At 37.4% G+C, this 11,829-nt stretch overlaps 1 long non-coding RNA gene across 1 annotated transcript in view; it reads right to left on the bottom strand.

Annotated features, from left to right (window-relative positions):
• Nucleotides 1–11,536, bottom strand: part of LOC128078164 (uncharacterized) — a 231,379-nt gene extending 219,843 nt beyond the window's left edge. The window contains exon 1 of the long non-coding RNA XR_008205338.1: nt 11,488–11,536. This is a non-coding gene — a long non-coding RNA (uncharacterized LOC128078164). The remainder of the gene's footprint in view (nt 1–11,487) is intronic.
• Between the last annotated feature and the right edge of the window lie 293 nt (nt 11,537–11,829).

The raw sequence follows: 11,829 nt of genomic DNA on the forward strand, positions 1-11,829 counted from the left end.
GTAATATAATCAAAAGCAGTGACAAATCCTTAATAGATACCTATTGTTCACAGTCAAATGGCCTTTTAGGTCAATTGTCAAATGGCCTTTAAGGTCAACTATCAAATTGCTTAATAAGCAGTAGTATCTCTTCCATTCAGTGCCTAGTGTTGAGTGATACATTCCTGACAAGCAAAAGAAAATCCAGTTACCTACTTTTCTTAATTGAATCTTCAGGAAATGCTTAAATTTTAATATGGCAGCTGGCCATACAATACAGATATTTTCAAGGTCTCTTTAGAAGAATATTTTTGTAGCTTTCATAAAAGTGAAAGACAGAACAAATTTGCTGCTGCAGCTATGAAGAAAACAGCATTAAATCTTTGTCTGGATAGAATCTCGGAGAATATTACAAAAAAGTCATAGAAAATGTTATATTGCATGTCTGATTTCCATTCTCTTGGACCAGCCAGCTTGTGTTAGCAGGGTTGCTATGAAACAAATGCCACCAAACAGGAGCTATCTGTCATAAGTGCTTCTGTGAAGAGGAAACAATTACAGGCCTTTTGCAACTATTCTGAGGCCAGTTTTATAAAGTTCTTCAGAATCAGGTAAGTGGCCATTGAGTTTCAAGTTACAGGAGACATCCAGCTCTGAAAGTAAGAAGATTTGTGTTCACTCATGGCTCTACAGCAGTGTTTCTCAGACTGTTTTGGAGGATCAGTTAATGCTCATAATAAAAATACATCCCAAACTTTGCTTGTGTGTATGCAATACTACTGAGATGAGCATGAGATTCCTGTCTTCTTCCTTTTGTAGGGGTGTATGTGTGAGGGAGGGGTGTGCAGGTGCACACTTCACAGTAGAAACAAATTTACCAAGCAGAAACAGGTGCAAACCATGCCTGTATCTCACACAATTTTATAACTGTTAAATACTATTTAATTGTTTGTTTGTTTGTTTGTTTATTGCAGTTTTAGCTTTATTTTATGGCTATTTCCTCTGTAAAGAAAAGGAGAATCTGTCTGGATTCTTGCTATTTTAAAAGTCAGCATAGCTTTCTGCCCTTTAAAAATTATAATAAATGTAACTGGCAGGACTTTTGAGACTCAAGAGCTAGATTTTCTGTGGCTGAATAAATAGTACCCTGAAAATAGATTCCATTGTCTTCAAATGCCATGGGATGACTCTGACCTTTGAATGTAAAGTTTCAGATTAGTAAGTTTTACCCCAAAAGATTCTCATTAGCATTTGTGGCAGTTAAAAAGCTGAATGCTATAATGAAAGTTGGAGGAAGCGCAAAATACACTTTCTCATTTTCTAACATTGCCTTGCAACAGATTTGAGCATATTCTGGACTCATTATGTGTTGTCCTGGTAGTTTAAGACTTCATGACATTTGGACTTGAGATGTTTAAAGATTTATTTAACACTTCTTTGATGTAGGAATATCAAATCAGTTTTATCAAATCTGAAGAAGATGCCTTCTTTTACAAAATGCTTCTCATTTTTAAGGCTGTATACCCTGTTGGACAAAGAATCTATAGAACTACACCTCCATCAAGTGTGTTTTCTATATATTAAGCCGCATTGTCTATGTATTTTTTACAAAATCTTGGAAACTCATCTGTTCCATCTGATGATGTCAGTTTTGCTTCTCCCTGATTTTTACGAATTCCTTGGCAGTAATTTTCTTAGTTAGCACTGCGGTATGTCATTGCTTATTTTTATTTCACTATTAACAGTGAGACAGTTGACCTCACAGACATTACGCTTTACAGATTCACTTACATTTTTAAGGCCAGAGGCACTGCTGTGTTAGTTTACGCCAACCTCCTTTGTTAGAAGAAATATTCTTCCTTACTTGCAGAAGTTTGAGTTTCCTTACTTCTCAAGGGCAGAAGGAAAATTCCCCCTGACTTTGCGCATCAAGACTTTATAATCTGCAATACATTTTCCCCTGAACTGACGTGCAGAAGCAAATGAACTCATAGGTTTGGTGTGATCACTTCAGAGAGGTAATTCACTGGAAGAAGCTGAAAGTTAAAGTTTATAAGGGAATGTCTACGTTCAGAAGAATTCTATACAAGAGACTTGTCAAACAAGGGCCACATTTTATTTTTATCTACAGGACCATATTGTTACCTCTTGACTCCATTTTTTCCCCTACACTTAGAATTTGATGACAGGGACACAGATTCAAAATGTCTTCTCTTCAACACAGAATCACAGAATCACAGAATTGTAGGGGTTGGAAGGGACCTCTAGAGATCATTGAGACCAACCTCCCTGCCAAAGCAGGTTCCCTACAGCAGGTCGCACAGGCAGGCATCCAGGCAAGACTTGAACATCTCCAGAGAAGGAGACTCCACCACCTCCCTGGGCAGCCTGTTCCAGTGCTCCGTCACCCTCACTGTAAAGAAGTTCTTGCGCATACTTGTGTGGAACTTCCTCTGCTCCAGACACAGAATACACTCAGACCTCTCTTAGCTGTTTGAAAGTGCATTTCTTCTGCTCAGAGGTCTCATTTTCACCAATAACAACTCAAGGCAGATGCTGGCATTTCTCCTTGAACAGGGTAGGTTGAACGAGGACTCCTCTTGCTGCTATGAGCATTTCTGTGTGCCTTAATTTGTGCCTCACCTCTTCTTTGCTCCCCTATCTTCTGCATTGCCTTTGTGAAGGAAGTTTAGATACGGAACCCATGATTCCTCAGTGGTTGTTATTTAATATCCAGTGTGAATCAAACAGTACTTGGAAATCTCAGTGAAAAGTGTTCAGCAACCACCTTATGTTGGACTCCTTTTTTTCCATGAACTTTCTAGGTATAAAGGGGTCTAACACTTACACAGGCAAAACTAAAAGCAGTTGCTTGCCTCTGTAATTAACATATTGATTATAGGAGTACTTTTTGCCACTTAACGCATCATAGTTTCACAAACAGTAAAACAACCAAATGATAGCTAATGTTTAAATCTGTCACTGAAAAAATGGGAAGGAAACTCTTTAACTCTAATGTGCTGTTAGAAAGCCAGCATTCCTTTATCCTTATGATATTTACCAGGTGACTTGACAAAACAAGCATGTGCTTTCAGATTTCAAGTACTACATTTAAACAGTTAAGGCATACATACAAAATACATTGGCGTACATACTCATTCTTTTCCAAGAACTCATGAATATATGCTACTGCATATGAATGTGCAAAAAATACCTCTAGAATGTGCAAAAAATAGCTTTGGAGGTCATCTCCCCCTTATTTCATCCTCATAACTTTGTCATTATCTTCTTCCCAGTGCCCCTTGGCAGACCTTTAGCTATTTTCTCCCAATTTGGCAAACCTTCATGTCTTGTTTATGCTATAATGAGCAACTTTCTCTCTTGGTACACTGTAACTCTAAACAACTTATATGAAATAAAAAAAAAAAAGTCCTTGCACCTGGTGGATGCAAAGATAAAAGATAAAAGTACTCTATTGTGGCTTCAGTGCTTCAGTGAACCAGGGATCATTCAGAAAAACAAGACTGTTCACATACCAAGCAAAGCTAAAGTTTTAGAACTAGCACACATTAATTCCTTTTGCTAAAGTAATGTACTGGTCCTTAAGCTAATATAGTGATCCTTATTGCTAAACCAGCCTATATCAACTGCCGCTGGAAGTAAATATACAATTCTATATTGTGGCTGGCAGGTGGAACACAAAAGCTATGGGCAACCCTTGCCTTCCAGAGCATCAGCTGAAGTTCAGGCGTGATTGCTGAAGGCATTTCAAGTGACTCTGAATGTCTATACTTTTGCAGCTGAATTGAATCTTAAGTGACTGAATGAAGTATAAAATTAGCATTTCTAAGGTGATAAAATCAAATCACCTGCGGCAGTAGCTGCATTTTTGGAAATGAATTAACTTCATTTCAAAAAACAAATGTGTCAACAGTTGGTAGTGTTGAGCTCTTTCCATCCATACTTTCAAAGAAGACTGAGCTTTAATTTTCTATTGCAGTTTCTGTCTGTAATAAGTACAGATAAGCTCTCCGTAAGCCATGTGGGTAAGTTTAGAAAACATAGCCCCCTCTCTGCTCCTTCTAGTCTAAGGATTTTCAGTGTCTCCATTTATTTTGAAAGACGTTAACAGCAGAAGGTAATTTTGCTACTTGATAGCTTTGAGTGCAATCTGTTTTTGACTTAGTAAATAGATGAAGCTCTCAAATACCCTGAATTCTTTAATTGGAAAAAGAAAAAAAAATACCGGAATCAAAATAGAGAGGCAAAAAGCTTATTCATGCCTCACAATATTCTGAAAAAAAAAAAAAAATCATGAAATATGTGGATGATATTCCAAGTTTTCAAAGAAGGGAAGAATAATGGAAAATCCTAATGAAATTAGGCTGCATCACCAAACACAGTCCATGTTTGTACACAGTACCTTGCCACACAAGTATTTCTACTGTGATGGTGATCCAATGCATTTTCCTGAGCAAGCTGAAAGTTTTGCCTTAGGAAAACAAGCTGACTGAGCTTTATTCACTTGCTTTGCTTTCAGGCAGTTTTCGCTATTTCAAGGTGACTGACAGAACTGAAACAAGTTTACAAGCTCAGACATTTAAATTCATATAAATTCTGACATTCAAGATCAGAATGGGTATTTCAGTGAAGATTTCTGGACAGTACTATACTGTAATGGTAGATGAAAATAATTAACTTTTATAGATGGCATGTGGTTTTGTTCATTCTGCTTATGGAAGGTGACATCAAAGTTCATAAGAGTTCACCTGTAGATTATACCAAGTAATCAGCTGATCAGTGAATATAACCAAGTCAACAGTGAGAAATTAGTTATTGTGTCTTGATGTGGGGACTAAACAGTACCAGATATGGTGTTGTGATACTGGAGGACTAATATCAGTAGTTGTAACCAGCTTACAACTGGCAATGTCACATACATCATTATTCCTGTTGATATTATGGGGTGTTATCACAACGTGCTGGAGAGGAGCTCTTCATAGAAGGACCTATGTGTTCAGGTGGACAGCAGGTTGGCCATAAGTCAGCAGTGTGCCCTCGTAGCCAAGAAGGCCAGTGGTATCCTGGGGTGCATTAAAAAGAGCATGGCCAGCAGGTTGAGGGAGGTGATAATTTCCCTCTACTCTGCTCTGATGAGGCCGCATTTAGAATACTGTGTCCAGTTCTGGGCTCTCCAGTTCAAAAAAGACAGAGAAGGAGTCCAATGGAGGGCCACAGAGATGACTAAGGGCCTGGAGCATCTCCAACATGAGGAAAGATTGAGTTACCCCATTCTGTTCAGCCTGGAGAAAAGAAGACTGAGGAGAGACCTGATTAACATTTATAAATATCTAAAGGGAGGTGGGAAGCAAATGGGAGAGGCCAGGCTCTTCTCAGTGGTGTGTAGTGATAGGACAAGGAGTGATAGCCTAAAACTTAATATAGGAAGTTCAGTATAAACATACAGAAGAATTTCTTTAAGGTAAGAGCAATGGAGCACAGGAACAGGTTGTTCAGAGAGGTGATGAACTCTCCTTCTATTCAAGACCCATCTGGAGGTCTGTCTGTGTGACCTATTATACAGTACCTGCTTTAGCAGGGAGGTTGGACTTGATGATTTCTTGAGGTCCCTTCCAACCCCTGCAATTCTGCAATTCAGTGATTCTGTGATTATTTGAGTTAAGCTTACCTAAAAAATGCTGAAAACAGTATAGTACTAAGAACTACTTATGAAACTGGTAATGAAATCACATATCATGGGAAAAGTATCCTAAAAAAAGACGCTACATTAAAGCAAAAAAATTTCTATATGTCTCAATCAAGAGACATGATGTGGTACAAAGAGTCATATTTAAGGATAAAACATGATGCTGTGCACACCATCAGGCATCCATGTCACCTAAACTGTAGAAGAGACTTACAGTGAAGAAGTGTAAAGTTTTCTGACCATGTGGACGAAGTGGGAGTTAAAAATATTGTAAAAAAATATCAGGAAACGGGAGCTGGGAAACAGAATATGATAGTTTAAATAGGAAATGTTTACTTGCTTGGTAGAAAATGAGCTCCAAACATGATATATAGTTAGACAAACAGAAAAAATAAGTCAGGGAGTACAGTAATAAGCCACAGAAACCTCTGCAAAGGCTATGTTATCAGCAACAGAAGACCATTCTTTATGAAAACAAAGCACTGTTGTCTATCCAGTCAGACAAAAGTTGCAGCTAACTCCAAAATCAAATCCAAAAAGAGATTTTGAAGCTGGACAATCTTAGTTTCCCTGAATTCAACACTGAAAAGGTGAAAGTGTGTCCCCACTAGGCAAAGGAGTTCTTCAAGTAACTGTATGGTCAGGATTCTACCTGATAGCATCTCTCCCATCAGGATCTGAAGAATCCAATCCTAGATGCGACAGTGCTCAGCCTCCCAAACTGTAAGCTAAATGAGGCTTACTGAAGTTAGAAGCACCTTAATTTGCACAGCCAGAACAGACATTACCTGGTTTCCAATGCAGTGAATTTAGTAGCTACTCTGGCATTAGTAATCAGTACCATAAACTAGCCTGGATTTTTCAATCTACATGACATCCATATGCAGCTGTCACTCATCTGGTGCATATGTTGTTATATATAAAAGGACATCTTCTACTTAGAAACACAACTTTGGATACTGACTTCAAGAAAGTCAAGGCAAAGACCACCATCATCTGGAGCAGAGTTGCACGTCTTTCCTGTACTTGCATAAAAATGAATAATTTTATCCCCTAACTGCAATTATCCATTTTTAATAAAATGAGCATTTATTCCAAACTTTCCAATCTTCAACATTCTGTATTAATTTTGTACCTAAATTTTAGAATGTTTAATGTCCTAACTCATTATTTGACTAAGCTTACTGGAACTATTGGCTCAGTTATGAGTTCCTATGCTTTTATTTCTCACATATCTCTGATATGCAAATTTTTATAGAAATGAATGACTGCATTGCTTCCAGTTAATGTAGTATTAATATAACAATGAACTTCATTATATTGCCAGATACCTTTTAACTTACAGTACATTAATATTTGAACTTGCTTGATAAAAAGTCCTTAGAATTGCCTTATTAAAAAAAAAAAAAGAAGTTCAGATATTAAGATATTTTGTGGTGGTCTAATACTAGATGAAACTTTTATTTTTGTTTATCATTTGCCTGTGATGTGCTGACTTTTCTAAATAACAGTTCATTTTTTTGATCTAGAAATTGACCTCAGATTGTCTATTCCAACAGTAAAAATGGCATGGTAAGTAGATAGAAGAAGAAAGCCCAGCAAAATGGTGTCCCCAGGATGCTAATACCCTGCTCATACCCATTTCAAATGCTATAAATTCAAATTACAGAGATTTTGCGGACAGAAAGAGGAGAGACATTTTACCTGAGCTTTATAGCAATCTCCAAATTAAAGAAAACATAGCTACAAAATAAAGTACTCTGTCAGTCTACGGTAGATAAGATAAAAAGCAATGGGCTAAATTGCAGCAGGTGAAAGGTAGATTAGACCTTGGGAAAAATGTGCAGTGTGGATATTGAAGGCCTGGGACAGGCTGCCTAGAGAAGCTGTAGAGCTGCTGGAGATTTTTAAACACCATTCAGAAAACCATTTATCAGGATAGGGGATAGATAAACTAGACAATCTCTTAAAAACTCTTCTAGTTCTATTTTTTATGATTTTTTTTTTTTTTAAAGTAGGCTTGTCATACTGAAGTATTTATCTGATTAAGGTCTGATGCTATCACTTGTCTACTGTAGGGCTATTTATTCTTATGTTGTTAGATATATGATGATGAATAAAAGACATAGATGACTAGTTTACCTTCTAAAGCCAATTTTTCAGCTGGTCAGCATTTGAATTTACAGATGGATTGTCAACATAGCTTAGTTCCAGATGTTCCCATGTTCCAGTTACGAAGGAACTTCACAGGTCAAGCATCTTGACCCTTTCTATGTATCTGCTTAATTAAAGCAGGAGTTCAAGAACTTAACACCAACTCAGATACTGTCCCTTAGTCTTCTATGCTACGCCATTGTAAAGGTATGCTATGGAGCCATAAAGACGCTTATTGTGAACCTCTATACTTGTTCTTGTGCTCTTAAAATGTTTCAATGAACTTTCTAAATCACTTCAGAAAATGGGACCTAGACTCTGAATTTATCTGCTTTTGATTAAGCCATCATTTAGGTCTGAAATTATATTTAGCCCTTTTCAAAATCTTCAAGAACGTGCTTAACTATATACACCTACACAAACACTTTGCTGAAGAGAAATGGATGCTGGCATGTATTCCCGTTTTTATGTACTTTCAAATATGTTATTAACCTCTTCAGCTATATCATAGCTAAATGAGACAAACGCTCTCGGATACTTAATCCTATACCCACGTTTTCATGAAATAATACTTGGAGCAGGATGCTGAGGATAATATAAATGAAGCCTAAGATGGCAGCAAGAGCTGTCCAAAGTCTTAAACCAACTTCACAGAAAGTAAGGTATCAATAATATCAATACTGGTCTTAATTGAGTTTTTATGATGGCTGCTCCAAAAGTAAAGCTTTCTATTTTATTATGTTGGCCCATGATGTCAGAGGTGGATGCTGATGTGGCAGTAGAGTAATAGAAAACCAATTTTCTATTACATGTTGTTGTGTGACAGATGGCAGCAGAGGGGCATTCTGACACAATGATATCTGACATGGAAGTGCATATGAAGCAAAGGGGTTGAAATGAATTCTTCCATGAAGAAAAAATTTTACCCATTAACACTGCATTCACATTTGCTGAATGTTTATGGAGACCAAACAGTGGATGTGAGCATGGTGAGGCAGTGGGTGGTGCGTTTCAGGAAAGGTGACAGCGATGTGGAAGATAAGCTACATTCCAGATGGCCATGCACAGCTGTCACACTGTGAAATGAAGAATGTTTTTTCAGCTCATTCATGCAAACTGGCAGATTACAATCGGGGAGGTGTATGGAGCTGAATATTGGTTTCAGTGCATTGGAAACAATGGTGGCAATGTTGAAAAGTTTGCTCCAGGTGAGTGCCATAAACACACGTGAGCAGAAAGAACACTGTTTGCAATTTTGTCAGGACCTGTTAAACCAACATGAGGCTGAAAGTAAGTTTCCTGCATGACAGGATTACTGAGGATGAGATGTGGTATGACGACTACGAGCCGGAGTCAAAATGGCTGTTCATGAGGTGGTGACTTGTGAATTCCTCATTGAAGAGAAAGCTCAAGACACATCTCTCAGCAGGTTAAGTGACAAGCACTCCCTTCTGGGATAGCAAAGGAGCGATCCTTCTAGATTTCCTGGAATCATCAACTCTGACCGCTACATTGTGACGGTGACTAAGCTAAGTCTCAAATGTGCAGAGTCAGGCCAGAGAAGACACCCTTTCTCTTGCAACATGATAACGCCAGGCCTCACAGCACTTTGAAGACCATAGAAAACACTGCCCATCTTGGCTGAGCTGTCCTACCACACTGACTGTACAGATCTGGTGCCTTCTGACTTCCATCTGTTCAGCCTGATGAAAGATGGACTGTGTGGGCAGCATTTTCCTAGCAAGGATGCTATCATAACAGCTGTGAAATAGTGGGTCACCTCTGCCGGTGCAGATTTTTATGAGCGTGGCATTCAGGCTCTTCTTCATCACTGGTGAAAATGCATGGCTAATGGTGATGATTATGTTCAAATAGTTCACTGTAGCCGAGAATTTTCTCTATCGAAGTGATTATTGTACTCTTTGTAGTTTCTATAGAAATAAATAAGAGGCATGACTTTCTGAGTGACCTAAATTTTTAGTTTCATGCCTGTATTCCATATTTGTTCCTGAATTCTCCAGTCTATTACTGATGTTATACAATTTTGTTCTGAATGCCAATCAGCAACCTGGTACAACCTACACAAACACCTTTGTACCTTATTTGTGTTTTATTTTTATTTCAAATCAGGTGCTTAATTGTAGTGCTTGTAGGATTGCACGACTCAGATTTTAGTTCAGAAAAATGTAACTATAAAAATATCAAGGAAAAATAATAGTTTGTAAGAAAATGTGAAAGGATGCTTAGATTTACATAATGGCATTATTCAGATACCCTGCTGTTTCACAGAGGGAAAAGTGCATGTGCACAATAAATACATTACACTGTGCCATCAGTATGTTGCATTTAACTGCATTAGAGGCTCCATTTTTTTTCCCTCATGACTTAGGTAGCACGACATGTTGGAAAACACATATTTCTTCATTATATTATTTAAATGGTTTGGTAGATCTGCTTCTAGATGATAAAGACAATTTTATTGCTCCTACCAAGTTGTTTATACTTAAAACAAATCTTTCATGCTTTTATACACAAAGTTTCAAAATATTTTTAAATGTTAGCATCTTAATAAGCCCTAACAGTGGCTTGGGTAGAATGTGACCAAAATCTTGTTTCATTGATTTGCTCTACCTTCAAGCTGCCTTGCTGCATGCATTTTTCTTAATGAGATCCTTCTGAATCCACTCGGATCAGGAGAGAGCTGTGTAAACTGTTTCATTCATGATGACGACATTTTGACCTATGATTCAACTACAGAATTCACTAAAAAAAGTTTTCTTGAAATTCTGTTACTGGCTGTTGAATTTCATTTTAATGTGATGAAGTACTTGCTAGAAATTTTTATATCAGTAAATCCATTTTTACGGAAATTGATCTGTTCTTTGAAAATGAAGCTTCTAAATGGGATTTCTTTGGTGAAATAACATATTTGCGTCTAGATTTTTTTAATCCTCTACCTTTGCACTTTTTCACTTTTTCTTTTTTTTTTTTTTTTTTTCTTGTGTGTGTGTGTGTCTGTGTGTCTGTGTGTGTGCTTTTTCTATTTAGGAAAGGGTGAAGAGAGGAATCAATTAATTTGGTCAAGAAGGGGAAAAACAAAAAGATAATTGCAAACGAAAGTTTTTGGATAAACTTCCATTATTTTATTAACTTTTTAAAAATTATTTTAATCTTCTGATGTAACTTTTTATGTAATTTCAGAATTATAATATTACAATTTTTGCCAGCTCAGTTTTTTTTCCCTCTTCACTGCATTTGTGTACTGAAATACATGAGAAAAATCTGCTATGTGTGTATGTTTCCCTTTGTAAAAGAAAAAAGAAATTAAGGACTGTGTTACTGGAAGTCATATATGGGCTTGATTTTTCAAGATGAATGCCCACAGTCTGCCTGGCACAAAGTGAATTTGAGGCACTTGTCACATAACCTACTCTTTTATAGCTTTGTTACAGAGGCAATGGCAGAGCAGTAGCATTAGAAAGGGGAAATGATGACAGGGAAAGCCTGGTCAGCAGTTCCCTATGGCAAATGGAAACAGCTACTCTGAAAGGGTCACTCAGAAGAATATGTGAGTAATATACAGGTAGACAGTGAGAGTGAAGGAAAAGGAAGACTAAACAATGATACAAACTGGCACAAACCTAAACGAAAAAAAGCAAAAAAAAAAAAAAAAAAAAAAAAAAAAAAAAGAAAAGCACAAACTATTTCTGGAGCAATGACTACTCTAAGAAAGAGTTACCAACTGCACATTTACCACATATATGTAAGGAAGCTACTTCCTTACATCTTAGGAACAGAGCATCTTAGGAAACAGAGAATATCAAAGAATATCCGAAGTCGAAAGGGACCCACAATGATTATCAAGTCCAGCTCCTGGCCCCACATGGGACCACCCAAAAATCAGATCATGTGTCCAAAAGCGCTGTCCAAATACTTTTTGAACTCTGGAGGCTTGGGACCATGACCACTGCCTTGGAGAGCGTGTTCCA

The sequence above is a fragment of the Tympanuchus pallidicinctus genome, unplaced genomic scaffold (genome assembly GCF_026119805.1).
Source record: "Tympanuchus pallidicinctus isolate F22 unplaced genomic scaffold, pur_lepc_1.0 scaffold1, whole genome shotgun sequence".
NCBI lineage: Eukaryota > Metazoa > Chordata > Aves > Galliformes > Phasianidae > Tympanuchus > Tympanuchus pallidicinctus.